Here is a 24,894-nt window from a genome sequence, read left to right on the forward strand (position 1 = left end):
TCCACCCGCAGGGCTGCCTAGAGAACCCCACAGGCTGCTTCAAACCCTACAAGGCTTGCTTGAGTTGGACTTTGGCAGATTATAGTGCTTGAAATGTTGGAGCGTGTTTCTTGATGCTTTGTGCTGGACTGAACAAAGCATGAGACCCCCTGAGAGCTGCTATGGCAGTGTTGTGCTTAAAGTATTTTTAAAAAAAGGTCTTTAGCTGTGTACTTTAATGTCTGCCTGATGGTGACAAGTCCTTTCTGACTCTCTGAAGGGTGCTGAGCATTGGGTGCTTACCGGTGTGTGACTTGCTGTGTCTATATTTGTATGTTTGCCTGTCGGCTGCCGATAACTGCTGATAGCTCAATTATATATTATGCCTCTCCACTCAGTACCCCCCCATTAATGTACTAGATCAGAAGAGATTTGAAGCCTCAAAAGATTTAATCAATTAGGCCCTCAGTACAACCCTGGCGGTAAATGCTGCCTACCGCCGTGCTGATGGCCACCAACATACTGTGACCACGGCGGTATTGCGCTACAGGTATTATGACCCACACTGAGAAATCCGCCACAATACAGACAACCACACAAGTCTGCCAGACCAAAGATCAGTGATAAATTGGCGGTACCAAAACCCACACCGTTACGCCAACAGGAATACGCCCACAGTATCAGGACCCACGAATCACTGCAGCGGTCTTTTAACCGCGGTAAACCATTGGCGGTAAACACCGCCGTGCTCAGAATACACACACACTTACAAAACTACACCACATTGGACAATTCAAACTACACACTGTAGCTGTACAGAGAACTGGCGGCGGACCCCCACCTCCTCCCCACAACTAACAACATGGGAGGAGCAAGTCTTGGCAATAATGCATCCTGAGGGCCTCGCAGGAGTAGCAGGAGGACTGGACTCTGGTAAGTCATATAATTACTAATATATACCCCACTCTACCTGCATGCCATCACAAACTCCTATGCCTACCCTCACCCCCATCGCTCCACCACCTCACATAAACCCCACTATCACAATCCACCCATCCAGAACCAAGCCCTGCATGTAACACCAATCCACCCCCATCACATACCTGCATGTACACCCATCACCAGAGCATGCCCATTAGAGAGAATCACATAGCCCACAAAATCACCACACACACAAGCCTAAGCTGCCAGGGCTATCCCAACCATACAGGAAAACACACCCACGCAGAAGATGGAACACGCAGATACAATAACACTGCATTTTCATCCCCACAGGACCCCTACTCAATGTCACCGGAGAGGAGTTGCCAGCAACATCCAGTACCCCCCAAAGAAGGCTCACAGTGATGACAGCAGCTCTGCATGCCTAGATCACGATGACCAACCTGGCCCATCAGGGACCTCTGGACAGTTTGTTACCCTGCCACAGTCCCAACTCACCACAGAGGCTCCCCCCTCAGGAAACACAAGCACAGCACCCACCCAGCGGGCCCATGCTACTGTCCCCAGGACACGTCAATCAGCAGTGTGTCCACCACTACAGGGACCCCAGGCAACCCCAGCAACACAGGACGATCAGGGACTTTGGGTCAGTGGCAGTGGGCACACGGTTCAGGGGACAGAGGCACAGGACAACAGGCAAACTGGGAGGACTGCTGTGTGACAGGGTGGAGGACAGGGCCAGGGAATCGACTCTCCAGGAGGCACTCTCCAACATCCTGGGAGCATACCACCATTCCCAGGAGACCATGGGCCAGATACTGTACAGGTTGCAGGAGACCTAGCGGCTGCAGGAGGGACAGTACCTGGGGATAAGGAAGAACCTCAAAAACATCTGCACCATCCTGGTCACCATGTAGGGGTGCTGGCAGACATGGGCAAGACCATGAGGAAGGCAGAGGCACACCAACGGGTCCCTGACACTAGCCACACTGAAGAAGAGCCCTCCACCTCCTCCAGCACTAGTGGACAGGAGGCCCGCCACAGGACCAACAGGCCACCAGCACCCCACCCCCTACAGAAGGAGAACCACCCCACAAACGGTCCCTGCGATCCAGGCAGAAGCCAGAGAACATTGCCAAGACCCCCGCCAGGAAATGGGACTATGCTGATTGTCACCCTTCTGTCCCACTCTATTACCCTGTCCACCTTGAACTGCCATCACTCCCCTTCCTATGCCCCATTGGACAATGCACTTGTGATACCAAGAGACTGGACTCGAAGTGGACATTCCTCCACCATCAACCCAGCCCATTGCACATCCCCCTCTACATATGAGCACTTAAATAAACACCCTTGGAACAAATACAAATCTTGAGTCTGTCAAATGATTGAAATATGTATTGGTACAACATTCTGAAAACATTGCAAGTCATTTGTACAGTTATTTTGTACATTGGTCTGACCTTTACTGGGTAGTAGTAAACATACCAGGAGCCAGAGTGGGCCACAGAGATCTAAAAATAGAGATGCAAAAGGGTACAGTAAGTGACCATAGACATACGGAAATCAGGCTGCCAGGTACAATGTCGAACAGAAAACTGAAATGTAAAGTGAAGTTACAGTGTCTTACCTGTGTGTCACTGGAAGTACTGCTGTATTATATTACTTCTGTTGCCCACATCTTCTTCCTCTGCCTCCTCTTCATCACTGTCCACAGGATCCACCGCTGCCTCAAGACCATCCCCAGGCTCATGCTCCTGCAGAAAAGGCACCGGGTGTCTCAAGACCAGGTTGTGCAACATGCAACATGCAACGGTGATCTGGCACATCTTCTTAGGTGAGTAGTACAGGGATCCACATGTCAGATGGAGGAACCGGAACCTGGCCTTCAGGAAGCCAAAGGTTCTTTCAATTATCCTCCTTGTTCACCCATGTGCCTCATTGTAACATTCCTCTGCCCTTGTCCTGGCATTCCTCACTGGGGTCAGTAGCCACGAGAGGTTAGGGTAACCAGAGTCACCTGCAAATATCGAGGGATACCTGTTAGCCACACACTAACCCTTAGGTACAACCCTATATCCAGACACCAACTTATAATGGGTGTGGACCTTGGGCTCACCTATTAGCCATAATCGGTGCCTCTGGAGTTGGCCCATCACATATGGGATGCTGCTATTCCTCAAGATAAAGGCATCATGGACAGAGCCAGGATACTTGACATTGACATGAGAGATGTACTGGTCTGCCAAACACACCATCTGCACATTCAGAGAGTGATAGCTTTTTCTATTCCTGAACACTTGTTCATTTTTCGGGGGCAGACAAATGCTATATAGGTACCATCAATGGCACCAATTCTGTTGGGGATACGTCGCAGGGCATAAAAGTCAGCTTTCACTGTGGCAAAATCCTTCACCTGGGGAAATACGATGTAGCTGCACATGTGTTCCAGCAGGGCTGACAACACTCTGGTCAACACGTTGGAGAACATTGGCTGAGACATCCCTGATGCCATGGCCACTTTTGTTTGGAAGGAACCACTTGCCAGGAAATGGAACACTGACAGGACCTGCACTAGAGGGGGGGTACCTATGGACTGGCGGATAGCTGACATCAGGTCTGGCTCCAATTGGGCACACAGTTCTTGGATTGTGGCCGGATCAAGTCTGTATGTTAGGATAATGTGCCTGTCCTCCATAGTCGCAAGGTCCACCAGGGGTCTGTACACCGGAGGATGTTGCCATCTCATATTCATCCTCGGCGGTTGAAACCTGGGGAGGAAAACGGTGAGCAGAGGGTCATAATAAAAACATTAACTGAAATAATGATGCATCTTTTCCTTTACAGAACCTGTATGTGAATCCGAGAGTCAGTTGCTGTGCCAATGTCTGCTGTGACTCAGTTAGGTGCCATGGCCTGTGTCCCCCTGAAATGGCGGCTGCCTGACCTGTGAGGAGGGACAAGTGGAAATGAGGTAGGTGATCGACGACTGACGCGCCCAGGAGGGTGGGCATCTCCTTCACCCTAGGCACCTCAGGCCCTGCTGCCCTCAGTGAGGAGGCTATTGACCTCCTGAGAACAAACAAATGCATACCTGGAGGGCATTCACTCAGGCGTGGCAGCCCAACAGAGAGCATTTCAGGCTCTGGCCTCAGCACTGATGGCAGCCATTGTCCCTGTCTCTAGCCTCCCTCCTCCAACTTCCTCCACCCAGTCCCAATCCCCTCAACCTATCCCAAGCACACCTTCAGACCAGCACTCACCCAAATCAACACACAAAAGTGGCTCAGGCAAACACAAGCACCACACTTCATCTCACAGGCAAGCACCATCCCCATGCAGACACACCAACATCCACTGCCTCCACTGTGTCCTCCTCCTCCTTGTTGTCCACCTCCCTCCCAGTAGCATCTCCACTCACACCTGCATGCATTCCATCCTCATCCACTACCTCCATCACCAGCACGCCCATCACAACACACCCTTCACTGGCAGTCACCACCCCCACATCCATGTACACATCGCATGTGTCCTCTCCCAATGTGTCTGTGACCCCCCCTTTCAAAGTACACAAACGCAAGCACCCACCCACCCAACAGCCATCCACCTCACAACAGCATCCAGCCCATGCACCTGCACCCACACTCAGCAGACAGACACCTCCTACAACCACTCGCTCTTCCTCCACTCCCAAACCCTCTCCCTCTTCCCGCCCCAGTGTCCCTAAGAACGTTTTCCTGGCCAACTTTGACCTCTTCCCTACCTCTCCCCACATCCTTCCCCTCGGGCAAGCGTGGCCAGAACCCAGCCCCGCACCTCAGCCTCCAAGTCGACGTTCGCTGTGGTTCCTGCAGATATCAGAGGCTCAAAAGGGGCACCTGTCAGCCCAGCCAGTGTGCCACCAACCCCTTCCAAGGCCAAAACCATTCGGCCACCTGGCAAGGTGAAGAGGGGGACAGCATCCAGCATGGGGAAGGAGCCACAACTACCCAGCAAGGCCACCTCAAAGACTCCAGCTGCCAGACCCAAGCTCACACCACCATCTACCAAGGTGAGGAAGGGGCACAAAACACCAGGCAAGGCACTTCAGCCGTCCAAGGCTGCAGGTGAAGGCCTGGTGGCTACCAGCACAACCGCCAGCACCACCACCTGTACCGTGGCCATCACCGCCAGCAGCCCCGCCGCTAGCACCGCCGCAAGCACCGCCGCAAGCACCGCTGCAAGCACCACCACAAGCACCGCCAGCTGCACCGCCACAAGCACCACTACTATCAGCAGCATCAGCCCCAGTGGGCAGCCGTCCGAGGCTGCAGGAGAAGAGCTGCAGCCTCCCTCCACCACTGGCAGCACCAGCACCACAGCCAGCACTGCCACCTGCACCGTCGCTAGCACCGTCGCAGGCCCCGCTGCAAGCACCGCCGCAAGCACCGCCACCTTCACCGCTGACAGTAGGACCAGTACCAGCAGCAGCAGCCCCAGTGGGCAGCCGTCTGAGGCTGCAGGAGAAGGGCTGGATCCTCTCTCCACCACTGGCAGCACCCCCACCAGAACCAGCACTACCACCAGTTTGCAGCTGTAGCCCTTGTCGGATGGAGTGTAGCCCTGCCTCCATGGACTATCATGCAACCTGGTCCCTGCAAATCTTGTGCCTCAGACACCCAGGTGAGGGACTGTGAACTGCCACACCCCAAGTGTTGCATCACTGGGCACAAAGCCCCCTCCAGAACCAGTGGAGATATGAATCCACTCACCCTATCCTTGGCAGGATGTAGCACACTGGGCACAAAGCCCCCTCCAGAACCAGTGGAGATATGCATCCACTCACCTTGTCCTTGGCAGGATGAAGCACACTAGGCACTAAGCCCCCTCCAGAACCAGTGGAAGAAGGCATCCACTCACCCTATCCTTGGCAGCATGAAGCACACTGGGCACAAAGCCCCCTCAAGAACCAGTGGAGATATGCATCCACTTGAGAGACTGTGGCTTTGCACTCCCCAGGACCAAGCACTGGGCAAACCACCCACTTGAGAGACTGTGGCTTTGCACTCCTCAGGACTAAGCAGTTTGCAAATGACGCACTTCAGAGACTGTGGCTTTGCACTCCCCAGGACCAAGCAGTGGGCAACCACCCACTTGAGAGTGAGAGACTGTGGCTTTGCACTCCCCAGGACCAAGCAGTGGGCAAACCGCCCACTTGAGAGACTGTGGCTTTGCACTCCCCAGGACCAAGCAGTGGGCAAACCACCCACTTGAGAGACTGTGGCCTTGCACTCCCCAGGACCAAGCAGTGGACAAACCACCCACTTGAGAGACTGTGGCCTTGCACTCCCCAGGACCAAGCAGTGGGCAAAAAACCCACTTGAGAGACTGTGGCCTTGCATTACCCAGGACATCGCTATGGGCATGGGGTAGACAGTACATTGGCGGTTACCGCCGCGGCGTTTGTTGCTACCGCTGTGGCAGTCGGAGTATTAAAGTGGCTGTATGTGCTGGCAGTTTCCGAAGTGGTCGTGATCCCATTCATTTTACCGCTGGCCTGTTGGCGGTATTACCGCCGCTTTAACACCATCCGTCAGGGTTGTAATGAGGGCGTTAGTGTCTTCAGATTGTGCTCCATGAGAATACCTTTGAAATTGGAGGGCAACTATTCAAACAAACAAAACGTGTAAACATGGGGTCTCATAAGCACCAAGTATAGACAATATATATATGTATTGCAAAATTTGAAGACAGATATATTCACTATGACATAGCTCCATTCTTTAAATCTGTTACACATTGGTCATGATTCATCAACAACATTTTCCTTATATAGGTAGGAGCCCCAGAACATCTTGCAAAATTAATTGCATGGCTAAATCTAGGAGTCAGCAGATGCATGAGTTTTTTGTGCTCGAGTATTAGAGGTGGACCTGTATGACAGACTTACTGCTTGGAATACTTTACTACATTTTGAGAGTTTCCACCCTCGGAATTAAAAAACAAAGTATACCGTTTGGGCAATTTCTAAGATTGCAAAGAAACTGCACAAATTTAGCAGGCTATTGTCAGAAAACCATAGTCATGAAAGAGAAATTCTGGGCTAGAGGATTTCCTAGGTGCCTTTTTAGCAAAGCCTACAAACGAGCAAGATTTCATGACAAGGACCACCTACTCCAGAATCAAGTGAAACAAAAAGAAGATAAACTTGTCTGTATTACCAGACATTCATGAATAAAGGAGTTGACAAATCATTAACTAAACCTGGAATATATTGAATCTGATCTCTACCTCCCAAAACCTATGTATGCACATAGACGTAATAAAAAATTAAAAGATCTCATAGTGAGATTGCACCTTCAAAAATCGTCATCTTTAGTGCGAAAAATTTATTGACAGAAATACCCTCATCAAAGGGAAATTCAAGTGCTCTTCATGCAAGGCATGTTACAGAGCTATTAAAATTGATAATTTCTCTTTCAACAAATAGGCGATACACCTCACAATAATGATGAACTGTAAGACCAAGAATACTGTGTATCTAATTATATGCCCATGTGAACTTGGATACGTGGGGGAAACTGTTAGGTCATTGGCCATGCGCCTGACAGAACATAGATCAGCTATCAAAACATTTCAAAATTACCCCATAGTGAAACACTATTTAGACCATTTACATCACCCTGATGAGATTAAACGGCTATTTTTGGACATGATAATATCCGAAGAGGGAGTCGATGTCAATTAACTAATGAATTGAAGGGAGGTACATTGGATCTTCACACTCGATACCCAAGCACGAGGTCTTAATAGTGAAACCCATGGGAAAATGTAATCAGATATAACAGCTAGGATCCCAAGTGAATTGCTATCTTGTGTCCTTTTAAATGAGTACTATGGGTCAAATCAGGCCACGAGCAGTATATCTATCGCCTTTCTCTAAATCATTTCTATGTCCCTACGCTAGAGATGGCATCAGATAAAGTATAGTGTGATCAGAGTAATTCTATTCAGGGAGTTTTGTTATCGCTGCATCTATGGTTTTTTTCTAGGTTATTTTGTATCGTTATATCAGTAATAGTAACGGACAATACTAATTATCATTGACAGCATAGTCAGTTTTGTTAGGTGGCTCTGGTTTTAGAAAGGGCAGCAGATTTTATGTGGTTATCTGTTTGCTGATGCATAGTAGAACATGGTATGGAATTTCATTGTGCTAGAACGGACACATCTGTTTTAGAGGTCAATAAGACCTCCATTTAATATGGCTTATATCTAGATTTGGGGTTGAGGATACTCTGGCAATACATAAGCGGGTAATACCCTCATCCAACATGGCTGCTATGAAGAGCTGTTTACATGTGTGAAAAGCATATATAGGGCAAATAAACAAAAGCCCTTACACTGTGATGTGTGTCATCCCTCTTTCTCACCCAATATGGCTGCCTTGATAAGCCATCTATGTACAATTATAGTACAAAGTGGCAGCTCAGAGCACGCATAGTGTGCCACACTACTTTACTAAAGACATTATGTCAGATGTAGGAGATAGCTTTTAAATGCAGGTGCTACTTGCTCTGGTTTTGTGAAACATGAGGATGGGCTTCAGTATGCAGCAGGACGATGAAAGATTTAGGTAAGAGTAGAAAGGTTTACCTTTGGAAGTTCTATTTAGGAGAAGACTTATTATTACTACTGAAAGAGGCAATGTTTAGGTTTTAAGTGTTTTATCAGGTAATTCCTGGTGTGATTAACTTTTGCGCCAGCAGCCAGTTCACCAACAATTCAGGGTCTACAATGTAGGCCATATTTAGGCCATAGGTTTAGATAGAGTCAATCGCATGTAACACGATTGATTAAAGCTGTTCTGACTTCCTCTCATGTAGTGAAGTATTTAGGCTGATAGCACATGTGTGCGAAGATAAGGTCTAATCGATATTGGTATGTGGGCATTTTTTAGGACGCTAATACAAGGGTACAGAGTGGCCGGGTCTATTTGTATGCAGCATCAGGGCATGTTTGAAGACGCAAAAAATAAATATATTGTTTTTGAATTTTCTTTCTTCATAAATTGGTGATAAATTAATTTAGTTCAGTGAAGAATGTGCCATAAATGCACCAGTGAGAGAAATGATATTTGCTCACTGGATTTGTCTTGTTCTGGAGTAATCTCCTCTATTTTAACTTTCTTTGATAGACCATCAGTCTATTGGGGACAGTTATTGATAACCTACTTTAAAGGTAGGAAATAATATATATTTTTTACAACTTGGTTTCAGGACAAACGTCATATACTATCCTACCTATAAGGATTTTAAAGGGTCTTCTCTCTTTCATTCATGACTATGTAACTGTGCACTTGGACTTGAAGACCCATTTTATAGCCACAGTAGTAAACTGGATAAAGGATTGAGCACCGCAGTAAGTTGGCTAAAGCATGTGAGCATACTCCAGTGAAATTTCCTAGGTGTCACACAGGTACAATATTGAGGTTTAAGTATCCATAATGCATATTCTCTTTACAAGACACATGTTTCCACTTTAGTGCTGTGAAGTAGACTGTTTGTGTAAAGTATGGTATCTTTATATGAAACACAGTTGTGGGAGACATTTCTCTTCTCTCTAGGTATTTTTGCCTCACTGCATGGGCACAATGTGTGTTCAGTATTCACCCTGTGGTCTTTGTGAAGGAAGTACAAGATCAGTTGTTTAGCATGCAAGGGGTGACTATTCTTTCATTGGTGGAGATTTTGGACAAGGTGGCTGATAGTATTTTTGATTTAGTTTGGTATTAGTTCTGCTCAGCAGTATGACATATATATTGTTTTACAGATTTAAACAATGAGATGGCTCTCCTGAAGAAGGCAAGTGTTTACCAAAACAGGTGTAGAGAGTAATTGAAAGAGTAACATCATAGGAGAGGAAGAGAGAGTAATCTAGAGAATAATATCAAAGGAGATGAAGAAAGTAGAAGAACGGAGTAATGTGTAAAGTAATAGCATGAAAGAAAAGTATAATACCAAGAAAAGTGAAAGTGATGTTAAGAATAATATAACAAAGGAAAGTAAATGGAGAAGTGTGTTCATAATTAAAGTGTTATTACACATAAATGTCTCAGATTAATAAGGTTCTTGTTGATGTACAATGTAACAAAAACGATGGGGTTCTAGATGTGTTATATCTGTGAACTCTCTCTTCTAAAACAAATTGAAATCTGTGGTGTGCAGTGGTATTGCGAACTGTGCCAAGTGTTCAATATAAGTGGAGTGTAATAATAGATATAATTTTAAACATTGAAGGATGCGTGATGAATGAGTAAATAGTTAGGGTTGTGCAAGTGGTTAATATGAAGTAATAAGCAAGTGCAGTGTTGTTTTAATGATTTTTGAAAAAATTGTATTGTTGATGGATGAGCAAATGCAAAAAAATAAAAATGATAATTCTGCTTGAGTGCATAAAAAACATAGAATTGTATTTGAATATCAATAAGGTTACCAGGTGTTTCTAAAAAATCTATAATGTTTTGCCTGTCCCAGGAACTGGTATATATATACATTTCCTAGAAATCAACTGAGTTATACATCATCTTTGCAAGTAGTACTTTATTATAAATTCCTCCTGTTTTTCAGAATAATTTTTAAATTATTATTTTCACAGAGATGTTTTTGATTATCTGAAGACATTTTAATAGTTGATTGTTCAGAAATATGTTAACAGTTTAACATTGTAGTAAAGCTTCTAATTAATGTCATTTGTGTAAGAAAGGTTTGACATATATGGATATGCTATTATGTGATTTATTCACACTTGGAAGCAGAGATTTTGCCATTGATATGAATTTTCTTGTGACGCAACATAGTGTGAATGATTGTAGATTCATGTTGTTTTATAACTTTATGATCATATGATATGGTGCTTTTATGTCTTATTTTGACATAAACCAAATAAAGATCGAATGATGATGATATCATAAGTATATACATAATTTCATTAAACTTCTTCTCATAATCCCTTTTTAGATATATAGGAAGCTAGAGCACGAAAACCTTTAGGGTTAGGGAAGAGTAATCAAAGACACTAATATTCTTTAGTTCCACTACAACTGGAACCTATGAGAATTTAAGTCTGATTGATGTAAGAGATTTGGTTTTAAGAACTGCTGGAAGAGAGATCAAAAAATTATTGCACCCACTTAAAAAATGTAGCCACTGTAAAAATATACGTTTTGAGTTTGTGCTGTTGTGAATTCAGATACTCCTGTGTATGTTGAGTTCATCTTTAGTACTTCTATTTATCCATGTGCCATGTTGAGCAGATTAGTCAAGTAAGGATATTGCCTCGAGTGTACAGACATGTAAGTTAGGCATTGAGTTTTTTTTTATTCTTGTTTCAATTAGTTGCCCATGATGGCTGAAAAGGTGTGAGATAATATTTAGCAATGCTTGTAGAATGAAGTCTTCCTTTGGAGTGTAGCAAGGCAGTGAGTGGGTTTATCAAGGATTTTGTTACTCAGCCATTTATGGAATTGTCAAAGGCCTCTCAATTTGGAACAACCAGAGCATGGATAGCCATTCTTAAATTGGTAGTTGACAAGAATGCTTTTCTTTTGACAGAATGGTGTTGGGATTTTGTGGCTGTGAGTCTTTTTTTAATGTCAGCATGATTGAAAGAAAGGAGTCCAGAATGGAGCCTAATGATATCACTGTTGAAGAGAGGGAAGGGGGAACTCTGTTATTTTCATGGTAGGAAGAAGGGATACAATATTTTGGAGACTGAGTACCCTGAGGTTGTACACCACTAGTGAAGTTTTAACATACAGTGACATTATGGTTAATGGAGGAAGGTTTTATTTAGATTTGGTTGTTGTCCTCATATTGGTTTATAATGACTCTTCGTCCCTTGAACCGTGAACTCAGTGGGTGGCACAAGTTTCAAATTAAACAAAGTAGGGATAAAGATGGAACTGCGAAGGATTCTGTGAGGCATGGTACCACTACCAGAGGAATACATTTCACCAACTAATAGAGACTCGCTAGAAATAAAGAGAACATGATGAGTAGCCACAAATCATTTGGTTAAATGACATTCTATAAATGATAAATTCAAACTTCTCTAGTGTTCATCACACAATTGTAAAGAATATTCCACTGAACATAGTACTTGAACGCATCATAGTACTTTCATTGATTAAGGATAATCTCCCAGGCAAGTACCACCCTCATTCACTGCAATAAAGTGCTTGCAGGACAATGCATTGTTCAGCTTATCACTCCATTGAATGTTTACTAGTAAAATGGGTCACAAGACCAGTTTCCTCCTTCATCTGTGTACTTTTCTTTAACTCCCCTAAAAGATAAATTTCTTCATTTTTGGAAGACCATCAATCCAGATATCAAGAACTGTCTTTGCCACAAATGATCAGCCAATGAAAACCACCTCAGATCCTTGATTATCTGGATGACAAAGTCACCAAGTTTCTTTAACAACTGACCAATACAAATGTTCATATAACCAACCTTGGAAGCAAGAAAGAAATGCACTACCAGTTGAATTGCAAGGGCAAAGCCCCAAAAGTCAACAAAACCAACCTCAGTCTTTAGCTGACCCAATCCAGATCTCCAGATCTCAAACATAATCCTTCCTATTCTAGCTCCCATTGTCCCCACCTTCATTAATACCGCACTGTCTTCAGGCAAAGTCCCTGACAAATTCAAGCATGCCATTATCACCCTACTATGAAAAATAACTTCACTGTCAAATTCTAACCAGTTACTGGCTCATTTTGAGACTTTGTTGAATGTCAAAAGTACTGGAAACAGTGGTGACATTGCAGCATTCTTCCCATCAAAAATTGGCTAAACACTCTACAATCAGCATTGCGTCTAGAAATTAAAGAACTCTCATGATCATTAGGGAGATGCTCCTAGAAATATGTGATCATAGCCTGGATTGGTTTCTAATCCTCCTGGATCTCTAGCTGGCTTTCAAAACCAATGACAGGGAAGTGGTGCTCGATCATTTGACAGTTTCATGCAGGTGCTAACAAAGGTATGCTAGCCTAGTTCACTTCGTTTTTGAGCAAGCCTACCAAGAAAGTTAAGCTAGGCTTCTTCCTTTATGACATCACTGAACATTAATGTTGGGAACCAGTAGCACAGATACTATTACTGATCATATTCAGTATCTATATATAATTGGTAACTTGCATCTTGAAGTCCAGGACAAGGCTAGCACATAGTCATAATATGCCTGAGCACTATCCCACTGAGTAGTGCTCCATTGCTCTCAAGCTAGTTCTTTGTTATATAAGTACCAAAATAGCACATATACACTGATGATATCCATACACACATATCCATATACACGCAGAATATCCTCCTAATCCTCACTGTGGTTATGTCCCAACTTTTGCACAGCATTTTATACACACGACTGCCTATCATATCTCTCTCGACTACACAGAGTACAAAATGATGCAACTTCTTATTTCCTTTTAAACTACATGATTACATCACACTGAGCCTGAAATCCCTGAATTAGTTCCCAGTAAAAGAAATAGCAATGTTTCAAACCCTCTGCCTAATATAAAATATGCTACCTTTCAACATTGCCAATCCCCATAGCCACTGATCAGATCCCTCAGGTCTTCTAACAGATGTCTTTTGATTACATGACTGACTAGACTGACAAAGCTTTATGGGTGTATTTTTCATGTTTACAAAGTCTCCCAGTTGAATGCTCTAATATTACTCCATCTGACACTGGAAAATGTCTATGTCAGATTCAGGAAACCCAAAAGACTCTTCTATTCTCTCTGGCAGTTGGAAAATCCAGTTCTTCTTCAGCACACTACTCATCAGCTGGTCCATGAAGTATTTGATGGTCAGACATCTAAAACATGCTTATCATACAACAAAAGCACTCTAGTCAAATTAATCTAAACTGAGATCATTTTAATTTTGGGATTTATTCAATAATGCATGCTCTTCATCATACCGTTCTCATAAATGTGGGGCCTCAGATGATCCTGGACTCTCACCCACAATTACATGATAAGCTTTATTCTTGCATCTGGTCCTAGCAAAGGACATTCTGTCCTGTGCTAGCTTTTCAATTCTGTTTTGCAGTAGTTATATAAATGTTGAATTAATCCATACTGGACAGAGATGGGCAGTTACAACTGTTTATTGGAAGAGATCATATATTTTTTAAATATTTGCTATCTTCTTTTCAAAAGATAAACAAATATTAGGACTCTATGTGGTTTACATTACAAAGTCAACATGGTTTTTAACATAGAGTTTACAGCCAAACACTGGTCTTGGAGATTTCCCATGACAAAAGAAGGTAGATCCCAATGTAATCAAAGTCACAGTTCTTCTGTTGAATTATTGATCCCAACTTACTATGCTATTTGCAACACAGGGTGCATGGGAACAGGATTATTCAGATCCTCTCTGTATCAGATGATTAATGCTCAATTGCATTGCTCCTAACTTCTTCACATGTAAATAGGAGTCATGTTTGATTGTGAGCTTCACCGTACACAAAAACTCAACTTTGCTGATTTTTTCACACAAAACAGCTTCAGTTAATCTTGCATTCTCCTTGAGGCTGCACTACTATCACTCTTTTGCTTGTAACTTCCAAAAATATTTGTAAAACATTTTAGAGGTCTAAAATCAGGATGATATGTTCAATCTGGGATACCATGATCATATCAGGTTCAATATTATTCTCTCCACTGACTTCTTGTAAAAGAAAGTAGTCTTACTAGACTTCCATGAGCGGGATGTCATCCAGTTTCAGCTTCCTCGACAATTGCCCAAACAGATACCAGTGGTTTTGATTTAGACTGCTGCATGTGCACATATTCTCATTGTTATATAAGCTATGGGCACACTGACAACTGAAAAAGATTCCCTGTAGTTTTAAAAAGATCTGAGCACACACTTCTTACAAACAGCCTAAGACTAAATTCAGTCCCATTGAGACTTTACCACACATCACTGTGGTTATTCTAGATTCAGCTTGTTGGAATGCCAAAGCTAATGCATGTTCCTTGGGTCATCCTCAAGGCTTTTTATCATATTTACTGTACCTGTGTGGAGCTTTGCAGTCCAGTTCTGAAGATCTACTTCTTTCTCAGTAATCATCATGGTATCGAATGAACTCCAAGGTGATCTCAAACTGAATGTTGCACTTTAGTGATTCAATAAATGAATTGTTACCAGTTTTGGTAACTTAGATGTGCTGTCCTAAATGGACCTGTCACAAAGAATGCTGCTATAACTATTTAATACATAGTTAGAACACATTGTGAAATATATATTGCTAAAATACTTACAAATATGTGGCAGACTAATGAACATTCATTAACTTATAACAAACAACCACGTTTTGAGATACCATAGTGCTTTTCATCTACCCCATTCGCCTTGCATATTTGTGGTGAAGGAAACAACTCCACAGTAATCGAAATGCATAATGCATTGTATGTTTTGTTCCTTGACTCCTTTTGTTGAAGTCTTTACTAATCCTACAAAATACACACTACATAAGTATTTATTAAGAGTTTTATAAATCACTGTATGTGTCCTCTTGCCTACTTTTGAAAGCAAGTACAACTGACAAAATAAAGAATATGGATAAGTGACAGGCAAGGGATGTTGGTGTCCTCTCATATTGATAACAGCTATTTGATGTTATTCAGTTGTGATCCTTGAACAGTGAAGAGGTCTGATAAAAGGTTAATCTGAATAGTTCTGTCTTCACGGGTTTTCTGACGTGTAGGTAGTTGGGTTTAGATATGAGGATGGGAATCAGAGCATTCCTCATTTTACGGCACATGTAATAACACTGTGTTTCCAAGCCTTTTCCTCTGTGATTTGGCTTCCTGAATGTCTGGTGATTGATCAAGGAATCAGAAGATGACCTACAGTAATTAGGTGGATTTTTTCTGCAGATATTCTTGGTCATTGCCCCATCTAAGGCTTGTGGATAGTATGGTAGACCTTGAAAATTATCCCTCCTCACTTGTACTCAAAGCCAGCAGAGGACCATCAGGATTATCTCCTCAGTGTGGTCACATTTGCTGCAGTTTAGTCACATCTGGACTGCTTGACGTGACTAAATTACTTGTAGAAAGTAATTTAGATGTAGAAAGATTTTGTAGAGAATGGTAAACTGAGGTTAATGACTTTGGGTTGAATTGGGGAATACCTATATTTTAGAGTCAAAGATCATCCCTGGGTTCCCTAGGTTATTGGCTTTTTGGGCTTAAAAAGATAGGGCTCTCAAACAGGGCTCCTGGACCTTGGAGTCAGTTGAAAGGTAGAGCGCTGAGCTCATTGTATCCTATGCAAAGTTCTAAGTTTCATCTCCATATAGAAATAGAGTGCTCTTTCTCATCCAGTAACTTGCATGATTCAGACATGCAGCAATATTAATATCACTTGGTGATTGTCTAGCTGAAAGCACACTTGGTTATCATTCATGTACATTTGGAATTTGACTTCATTTTAGTTGAGTGAGTGAGGCAGGGTTTAAACATACAGGTTGAACAGCAAGCAAGAAAAGTATGATCAATGGAGATACCACTGCGCAAAGAGCATGTAAATGATTTGCATAACCAGGTCCTAGCTTTTTGACTGCTGTTGATAAAAAAAAGGTCTGATACAGAACACAGCATTTTCAGATATTTTGGCCCACTGCTCAGTCTTTCCACCAGAACTGTAAATATGCCAGTGTTATAGGTAGCATAGTGATTAAGGAGTAAAAGGGCTGTGTTCTTATCTGATACCAGAGAAAGAAGGCTTTGCTCCCACATGTGGGATAGTGTTTATTCCTCTTCCTATGCCTCTAGGGGGTCTGGATTTAAACAGACAATCATGGTGAAGTGAAACTTTCTCAAATTTGGTGTATGAACTGTTTGGTCATCTTTGTTTCAACATTCTTTCTGGGAAACGAGAGGTTGGCGATTGGGAAGTTGTTTGATAAGATGATTGCTACAAATTGACCAGGCACTCAGAGGAGTACAGTCCAGTAAGATCGATGGGAGAATGTATCCCTAGGTAATGTGGATCCAGAAGCGGAGAAGAAAACACTGATTCCAAGTTGGTGTTGCTCAAAGTCTTTAATCCTTTAGACAGCGTTTGTCATAGGTGAGTTTTTCGTTTTTGCAGGGAAACAGCCAACACGTGTTTCGTCACACAAGTGACTTTATCAAGGCTGGGCCAGTCCGGCCAGGGCAAATGCGACCGTGGTTGGTATGTAGGTAGGTTAGAGAGAATGTGCTGGATCAGGCAAGCTGAGTATAATTCCTCCAGTAGTCGAAGAAAGAGGCGAGGAAGCCCTGATAAGCCTCCAAACTAATCCCTTATTGGCAGTGCTCGGTTCGTCTGTTGTGCGAAAAACTCGTTGATAAGATGTTAAGCTCTGTCGTCAGTGCCTGTAGCAAGATGTGTGATTTTTAAGGACCAAGCAGATATCATACTTGGAGAGAGTTATCAATAATGTTAGTTGTGTTTCTCAAGAAGGAAGAGAGAAACTATTTGAAGCAAGAGCTGACTTTGAAACTATGGGTGAATTTGACAATTTAGGTTGGTAAACAAGTGTGAGAAATTGGGTTGTTGGTCGAGTGGTGTGTTAACCCTGCACAAGTAACCAACAATCCCTATCAGAATGACCCACAAAAGTAGCTAAATTAACATGTGCGTAGTCCTTTTGCAGCTTGGCACAAGAGCGGCTAGACTTAACTTGGAGGCAATGTTGAAAATGTTTTTGCACCACGCAAACAATAATAAAGTGAAAACACCACACAAGAAAAATCCCACACCAACTTAGAAAAATATAGTAAATTTTAATCAAATATTTGACACCAAAATGTTATATATCCAATCAGTAGAACCAGAGATGTGATTTTTTAAAAGTTGTAACTAAAAACTAGTGCCTAAAAAATCAAAGCGCCAACCCCGGGCATCTAGTCTTCTGAGGCCAGGTCAAAGTAAAAAAATATGGCTGACCACAATGAAGCACGGGTCAGATACAAGAAGTTGATCGGGCCTGGTCGTAGCTTACCATCAAACTTAGAAGAAATTTAAACAAAAATAGTCTTAGAAGGTACAGTTCAGTGAGGCAAGGTTTCAGGCGGTGCCAGTGGAAGAAGTGTCATCGTCAGGGAGCCACCGGACAAAGTTGTGGTAGAGTTTAATGTTGGGACTTAGGGCCTGGTTTAGACCTTGGCAGTGGCATTCCTCCATCACAACAGTGATGAATGTCCTGTCTGCTGAAATCGAAATCCCATAGCATATAATTTGACTTAGATTTCACTGGACAGGATATCCGTAACCATTGTGACGGAGTAACCCGTGTGCTGAGTATTAAATCAGGCCCTTAGTCTCTTTTTTGGAAGACAAGGGCTCCACAAGGCCAAATACACCTTCTGTGAAGGACAGCTGAACAGGATTTGCTGATGAGGAGAAGAACATAACGAGAGCTGAAGCAAAGTCAGATCAAACAGTGATGCACCTTGGGAAAATCGACAAACAGCTAGGTCCTTTGCTCCTCTCAGTTGTTAGAGCACTTTTTAGCCAGAAATGTTTGGATTTTAGCTATCTGGGCACCTATAACACCACTTCCAAGAATCCAGGGCTAGAGAGGTACCACTTGGAGGGACAGGACTCACTCAACAAAACGTCTGCTCAGGTGGCCAGTGAACTAGCCCCTGGAATCACTCTGGTAGTTCTAGGTTCAAGATTCAGAGCTGGGCTCATGCATCAGGGTAGGCCTCTGAAGGTTCAACACAGACTTCAATCAGCAGAGCAGTCCTTCTAGGTGCAGTAAAGCAGTCTTCTGATGAACATATAAGGCCACACCTGTTACGACTCGGTCGTCCCATCTCTAGGAGGCGCAGTACGGGACTGTCGGAAGCCTGGGAATCACCTTGAACAGTTATCTAGAGTCCCTTGCTGACTCCAGTTTGTTTCTCTTTTGGCCATGGTATACTTGTGTAGTACTACATTTGCCTGGATTCTGTTTCTCATTGTTTTCTATGGGAGAAGTCCAGTTGCTCCTTTTTACCGGATACTCTCCTCCAGGACTTGCAAGTGTCTGAAACTACACACACCTGAGACCGCTCCTGTGCAGCGCAGCTTGGAACTGCTTATAAGCAGCCATTTCCTCAAGATCCCCGTTGTGCATTGGAGTTCGATTCCTTTGTGTTACCGACCCCTTATCGGATGGTGTTCCAGTTTTGTTCTTGTTCTGTTCCAGCTTGATCCTGTTTCCTGTTTCTCTGCCCTGCTCCTGATTGTTCCAGCCAGAGTCTGCTCCCTATCTCTTAGCCTTGTACCTGTTTCTTTCTTCCAGAGGCTGCTCCCTGTTTCTCTGCCCTGCTCCTGCCTTGTTTCAGCCTGAACCTGCTCTCTGTTTCCCAGTCTTTTTTACTGCTCATTCCTACTCCCTGTATTCCAGCCCTGTCCTTGGCTGTTCCAGCCAGAGCCTGATCTCAGTTTCCCAGTCCTATCTCTGTTTGTGCCAGCCAGACGTTTGCACCCTGTTTTCAAGTCCTAGTCCTGCCTTTGCTTCAACCTGAGCCTGTTCCCAGTTCTTTCCTCTGCCTCTTAGTTTGTTCCCTTCTGTTTCCGTTTCTTCTTGGTTGTTTGTGTCTTGTAAGTGTTCTATCAGTCTTCACCAGTGTATAAGTGTCCTCCTTTGTACTGGGGTTGGCTCCTGGTTTCCAGGAGGCAATTCCAGCCCCCATCCTTGTCTAGTGCTATACATTGTCTTTCGTGCCTAACAGTGACAGTGTGCTACTGCTGTTTTCTCAGGAATCGCCACTGTGTTTCCGGCTGGACCCACAAGAGCGTGTCTTGTGTATGTAAGTACTATCCTTGTTTGTGCTCTGGGGTCCAGAGACAGAATCACTTCTGCTGCCTCCTTTCTATGGGGCTGGCATGGTGACTATCTGTAAGAGCAAACTGCACAGAGGCTTTGACATTCAATGTCACTGTGGGAGGTTCTGTGCCTTAATCCGTGTAGAACCCCAGTGTGTTTGTCCATTAGTAATCTGTTTCCTGTTTGTTCACACAAGGGTTGCTCTGCTTTTACTTTCTTGTGCCTGTCCACAGCTGTCCTTTCCGTGTATGCCTTTAGCTGCTCTTCTGCCCCAGTATACTACCTCTTTAGGATTTTCGGTGACCTCAAGACGTGTCCCAACCAAAGTCCTGATCAGACCCGCCCGAAACCGTGACAATACCAGCAGGCAGTCCTCTGAGAGTCCTTCTGCAAGTCCCGAAAGTGAACTGAAGAGTGGATCAGAGAGTCCAATTTTTATCCCTTGTTCCTTCTTTGAAGTAGGAGGTTTCTAGAGAATTCCCTTTGAAGTGTTTGGAGTTTACGGCCTTCCCTGCCTTGGCTCTCGCCTGACTACATAAGAAAAGAGGTAGTGTGAAGTCCTTTTTTGTGAAGGCAGGACACAGCCTATTGACTCATAAGTGGGGCTGTATCCTGCTCTGCCCACCCCCTGATCATGCCAGTGATGGTCCATACTGGAATACCAGATCCCTCTAATGTGTTAGTGTGACTGTCTGGGAGGAATAAAGAAAGTCCAACTGTCAAGTACTCCCAGTCATTTGACCCGAAACAACAGGCAGGCAGAAAATAGGTAGGGCAGGAAAATAGGAACTTTCTAAAAGTGGCAATTTCAAAATTGTAACTTAAAATCTGACTTTACCATTAAAGGAGATTTTAAAGTACACTTTCTCAGACACCAAGTATGTAATCTCTATCCGTTCCCAATCAAAGGTTAACACTTAGTAAATGTACGAAGGCACCCTAATGTTATCCTATGGGACAGGTAGGCCTCACAGTGGTGATATACAAATTAGTGCATTTTCACTACCAGGAAATGTAAAACTTAAAAGTACATGTCTAACCTTTTAATTACAATACACCAGGCCCAATGGACTACCTAGGGCCTACCTTAGGCATTACATTTATGTAATAAAATGTGGGATTAAGGCTTGGCAAAGGTAATATTTTGCCAAGTCAAATTGTCAGATTAATACTGCATTCAGGCTGCATTGGCAGGACAGGTTTTAAAGGGCTACTTCAGTGGGTGGCACAATAAGTGTAGACACCCACTAGTAACTTTTAATTAAGAAGCCCTGCGTACATGGAATACCACTGAACTAGGAACTCATAAGTAAAAAAAATATGTCAATCAGGTGTAAGCCAACTTTACTATGTTTAGAGGAGTGGACACAAACACTTTCGTACTGGTTAGCACCGGTAAAACGCACAATGTCCTAATGCCAGCCAAAACAAATTCAGAAAAATAGGAGGATGAAGGCAAAAAGATTTGGGAGAAGATCGCCCAAGGCTGAGAGGTCTAACAACAAAGTAATTTGGTCTGCGGTCTCCAGTGTTTGAATGTGGATAAGATATTGGGGGTCATTACAACTTTGGCGGGCAGCGCCGCCGGGCGGCCGCTAATGCAGCAGCACTCCCGTGGTGCCCATTTGGACATCCCTGCTGGGCCGGCGGGGATGTGGGCCACAACATGGAAGTCGGCTCCAAATGGAGCCGGCGGTGTTGCGGCCGTGCGACGGGTGCAGTTGCACCCGTCGCGCTTTTCACTGTCTGCTAGTGAAGACCTGGCGGTCGGGGACTCGTAAACCCCAGGGCAGCGCTTCAAGCAGCGCTGCCCAGGCGGATAATCACCGCCGGGGCAAAAGTGGCGGAATACCGCCGGCCCCGGCAGTGCGACCGCGGCGCTTCCGCCGCGGTCGTAATAGGCCAGGAAGCACCACCAGCCTGTTGGCGGTGCTTCCGTCATTTTAGCCCTGGCGGTCTCGGACCGCCAGGGTGAAAATGACCCACATTGTGTTGAATTGGTAGAGAGATCAGTGGGAACAATGGTGGAAACGAAGGGTTGGTAACTGACGCAAAAATTCTTGCAATTTTGGTTACTTCGAACTTCAGGATTATGGTTCTCGTTATGACATTGGCGGTAAATCCCACTTACCACCATGCTGACTGCCGGCAACTTACCGCCGCAGATATCCGTTCACCATATTATTACACACTAATCTGTCAATATTCAGCCACATACACAAATCGGCCAGCCCAAAGGTCAGTGATAAACTGGCGGTATCAAAACCCACACCGTTACGCCAACAGAACTATACCCATCACATTATGACCCACGAATCACCAGGGTGGCCATTCAACAGCGGTAAACCATTGGCGGTACATACTGCTGCGCTCACAATGGACACACAAACAAAACAACACCACATTGGACAATTCAAACAGCACACACCTGACACCCATACACACACCACACTCACACACCCACACCACTATAAAACACACACCCACAGTACCCACAACCCTTTACCATTTCAAACCATTGCCAGCAAAGAGACATCAAGACCACTGACACAACTAGAGCCACACACTGTTGACACCAATACACCACTCACGCACCCCACATTACACACCTCATCACATTACCCAACACACCCTCACCTACACACCTCACACAACACCCATGGCACCACAAAGACACCCCCGATTCACAGTGGAGGAGCTAAGGGTCATGGTGGAGGAAATTATCAGGGTAGAGCCACAGTTATTTGGAGCACAGGTGCAGCAGATATCGATAGATACAGAAGATGGAGCTATGACGGAGAATCGTGTACAGGGTCAATGCCGTGGGACAGCACCCCAAAACTAGGGGTGACATCAGGAATAGGTGGAACGACCTACGGGGGAAGGTACGTTCCATTGCAGCAAGACACCAGCTCGCTGTACAGAGGACTGGCGGTGGACCCCCACCTCCTCCCCCACAACTAACAGCATGGGAGGAGCAAGTCTTGGCAATCCTTCATCCTGAGGGCCTGTCCGGAGTAGGAGGAGGACTGGACTCTGGTAAGTCAACTCTCTACTACTACTACCCCCTACCTGCATGCCATCACATACCCCCACCCTCACTCCCATCACTCCACTTCATCCCACGCACCCCACAATCATATCTTATTCATCCCAATGTCAAGCCCTGCATGCTCTACCAATGCATGGACACCACTCACAGCCCTGCATGGACACTTATCACTAAAGCATGCACACTATAGAGAACTAATCATCCCACCATACACCAACGTACACAAGTGAAAGCTGCCAGGGCAAATGCAACCAAAGAGGGCAAGCCATGGATGTACAATATGTCAGACACAGAAACCATAAGACATCATTTACATCCCCACAGGTACTCCAGCCAATGTCAGCAGAGAAGAGTTGCCAGCAATATCCAGTCCCCCAACTGAAGAGGCCCACAGTGATGACAGCAACTCTGGTCTTCAGGATCTGGATGACCTACCTGGCCCATCAGGGACCTCTGGACTGCTGGTTGCCCAGGCCCAGTCACACACCACTACAGAGCCTCCCCCATCAAGAAACACCACCACAGCACCCACCAAGGGTACCCACACCTCTGTCCCCAGCACTCGTCAATCAGCAGTGTGTCCACCTCTATAGGGACCCCAGGCCACACCTCATACCCAAGACAATCAGGGACCTGGGGTCAGTGGCATTGGGCACATGGTTCAGGGGACAGAGGCACAGGCCAACAGGGAAACTGGGAGAAATGCTGTGCATCAGGAGGAGGACAGGCCCAGGGAACTGACTTTCCAGGAGGCACTTGCAGAGATCCTGGGAGCCTATCAACATTCCCAGGACACAATGGGCCAGATCCTGGACAATGTGCAGAAGAACAGGCGGCTGCAGGAGGGATAGTACCAGGGGATCAGGGAGGACCTGCAGGCCATCAACAATACCCTGAGCTCCATTGCAGGGGTGCTGGCAGACATGGCCAATATTATGAGGGAGGCACTCTCACAACAGCGGGCCCCTGCCACTAGCCAGACATCTGAACAGCCTTCCACCTCCGTTATCGCTAGTGGACAGGAGGCCCCTCCACAGGACTCACAGGCCAACAGCATCCCTCCCCCTGCAGAAGGTGAACCACCCCACAAACATTCCCTACGATCCAGACAGAAGCCAGAGACACTTGCCAAGACCCCCGCCAGGAAATGAGACTCTCCTGATTGTCCCCCTTGTGTCCTACTCAGTCACCCTGCCCACCTTGGACTGCCATTGCTCCCCTTCCTATGTCCCCATGGATAATGCACCTGTGCTACAAACAGACTGGAACAATACCCTGGACTTTCCTACATCATCACCCCATCCCACTGTACTTGCCCCTCTATATTTTAACACTTCAATGGAAGAAAGAGAAGTTTGGAGTATGTCATGTATATCAATTATGTATTCATTGAAGCAGGTACAAACATTGAAATTCTACTGTACAGAAAGTGAGCATAGATTAATGGCCTGTAGCTGCTGCAGTGATCACACCAGAAGTATATGCAATGTCACCAACATCTGCAAAATAAATTGGCAGACGGAACAGTAAGTGGGCATGGAAGTGGGAAATATCAGCATGCCAGTGCCACAGAAATCCAAACAAATTTCATTGAAATGTGAAGTTACACTGTCCTACCTGTGTGTCATTGGAAGTAGTGTCTGCTCACAGATGTTCTGTTGTCCTCATCCTCATCCTCCTTATCCTCACTGTCCACAGGATCCACTGTTGGCACACAGGCATCTCCAGCCTCCTCCTCCTGCAGGAATGGGACATGGCGTCTGAGGGTCTGGTTATGCAAGATGCAGCATGCCACCACTATCTGGCAGACCTTCTTGGGTGAGTAGGACAGGGGTCCACTTGTCAGATGGAGGCACAGGAAACATGGCCTTCAGGAGGCCAAAGGTCCTTTCAATTATCCTTCTGATTTGCCCATGGGCCTCATTATAACGTTATTCTGCCCTTGTCCTGGCATTCCTCACAGGGGTCAGCAGCCATGATAAGTTGGTGTAACCAGAGTCACCTGAAATATTGAGGGACAACATTTAGCCACACACTATCCCATA

Source organism: Pleurodeles waltl, chromosome 1_1 (assembly GCF_031143425.1).
Source record: "Pleurodeles waltl isolate 20211129_DDA chromosome 1_1, aPleWal1.hap1.20221129, whole genome shotgun sequence".
NCBI classification, from domain to species: Eukaryota; Metazoa; Chordata; class Amphibia; order Caudata; family Salamandridae; genus Pleurodeles; species Pleurodeles waltl.